Consider the following 2,463-nt stretch of genomic DNA (forward strand, 5'->3'; position numbering starts at 1 on the left):
ACCCATCTATATGCATTTATGTATAATTGTTGGCATGTTCATTGTTTATTTTCCACGTTGATGTTATCTAGGCGGATTGATTCTTTCAGTCCTACATATCGTATAAAAAGGAATGATGATGGGAAACTTTACATGCATAGCACAATCGATCGTTCTCTATCATTGTTTTCATTTGAAATACACAATTTTGTTTCATTGTGTTATGCGATGTCCTCGATTAGTTAAACTATGAGTTTAGTAATATATTAAGATTTTGTTAGTTGATTATTTTCAAGAAAAACAATATGCTTGAAGTACTAATTTGGCATGCGTGGATCAAGAATAAAATATATTCATGTGTTTGCAATTTGTTTAGGTGATCATGGAGCTCAAGGCCAAAGGATTCACCTCTATCTAGGCACTACTTGTAGAGGACATTGAAGTTTGTAGGTTGGTCCTCTCAACGTTTCTGCTCAGACTTCACTGTGAGGTTACTCTAGCCATGAATGAGAAGGAAGCTGTTGATTTGTTCCTTGAGGGGAAAAAGTTTGACATTGTTTTGTTCGATAAGGATATGCCCGTCATGACTGGTCCAGAGGTAATTAATTCTATATCGTCAATTATTTGGCATGTATTTATATAAATATAATCCATTTATTTACAAAAAAGACAATATAATTTTTATATTGCTCGACAGGCAATTGTGAAGATCCGTGCTATGGGGGAAACTGATGTGAAGATTGTTGGGGTTTCTGCCGATAATCATGCCATGGAGGCGTTCATGAGTGCTGGTGCTGATTTATTTGTGCCCAAACCAATAAGGATGGAGGCCCTCGGTCCTATCATTTAGGATGTCATCAACAAGAAGACGAATGACATGGTCTAGCACAATTCATCTTGCTTAAGTGATGGAGGAAATAATAATGTATAACTTTTTGATCTATGTTTGCTTCAATCTCCATTATTGTGTTGCTTGTTCAATTGTATCATTTGATTTGAGAAGTTCATGTTAATGGAAAGACATCATTGTCCATAATAATAAGGTACTTATGATATATTGGATCGATATAATCTACAAGTCTTTCTGTTTTTGGCCAAGGCTTCTCACTAACTCAAGATTCATGTTGTGATTTGTGTACCCTTTTGAAAGGAAAGTTATTCTGCTATCAATATTTTGTAACTGTTATATGGTCCGGATTAGCAGTTAATGGCCAGTGTGGTGTATCCAATTAATGTCCACTATTATGAATCCATCACTGATCCTTTATATAAAACTATTGGTATACTCCCCCATAACTCTGCCATGTCCATGTAAGTTAAATTAACTTTCCATGCACCCATCCATCTGCTTGAGAAAGGTTTGACTACTAGTGCATCTATGGATTGCAGCAAGGTTCAAAGACCACTTATTCGAAATCTTAGCATTTATGGCATTAGCACATTTATTTCTCGACCTTTCTCCTCTTGTAACATCAACAAGCACAAACGTTGGCATTTGGCTCTAGCCCCGCCATTCAGCCACCCTATTGTCGATGAGTTATACACCTCAAATCTTACAATCTACTATGAGGTTTTTAAGGAAGTATAGAGGAGCGTGTGTCATATCCTACTTCCAGTGATTGGCATCAACACACCATACATCCAATCGGGTCCACACCGAAGAAAGAGGGCACGGGCGAGCTGCATAAACGAATTGATCAGAAAGGGAGCGAAGCTTGCTTCGGAAATGGAGAAGTAAAGTTAGTTTAAGGATCTATTATCTTGTTTGAGGAGTGATGACCCACAAGTGTAGGGGATCTATCATAGTCCTTTCGATAAGTAAGAGTGTCGAACCCAACGAGGAGCAGAAGGAAATGACAAGCGGTTTTCAGTAAGGTATTTTCTACAAGCACTGAAATTATTGGTAACAGATAGTTTTGTGATAAGGTAATTTGTAACGGGTAACAAGTAACAAAAGTAAATAATGTGCAGCAAGATGGACCAATCCGTTTTGTAGCAAAGGACAAGCCTGGAAAAACTATTATATGAAGGAAAACGCTCCAGAGGACACATGGGAATTATCGTCAAGCTAGCTTTCATCACGCTCATATGATTCGTGTTCGTTACTTTGATAATTTGATATGTGGGTGGACCGGTGCTTGGGTACTGCCCTTCCTTGGACAAGCATCCCACTTATGATTAACCCCTATTTCAAGCATCCGCAACTACAAAAGAAGTATTAAGGCAAACCTAACCATAGCATGAAACATATGGATCCAAATCAGCCCCTTACGAAGCAACGCATAAACTAGGGTTTAAGCTTCTGTCACTCTAGCAACCCATCATCTACTTATTACTTCCCAATGCCTTCCTCTAGGCCCAAATAATGGTGAAGTGTCATGTACTCGATGTTCACATAACACCACTAGAGGAAAGACAACATACATCTCATCAAAATATCGAACGAATACCAAATTCACATGACTACTTATAGCAAGACTTCTC

General features: G+C 38.0%; 1 pseudogene; it reads left to right on the plus strand.

Moving 5' to 3' along the window:
- The first annotated feature begins 361 nt into the window (after positions 1-361).
- LOC123176734 (two-component response regulator ORR42-like) lies at positions 362-865 on the plus strand (annotated as a pseudogene).
- Positions 866-2,463: the final 1,598 nt, after the last annotated feature.

The sequence above is a fragment of the Triticum aestivum genome, unplaced genomic scaffold (genome assembly GCF_018294505.1).
Source record: "Triticum aestivum cultivar Chinese Spring unplaced genomic scaffold, IWGSC CS RefSeq v2.1 scaffold123304, whole genome shotgun sequence".
NCBI lineage: Eukaryota > Viridiplantae > Streptophyta > Magnoliopsida > Poales > Poaceae > Triticum > Triticum aestivum.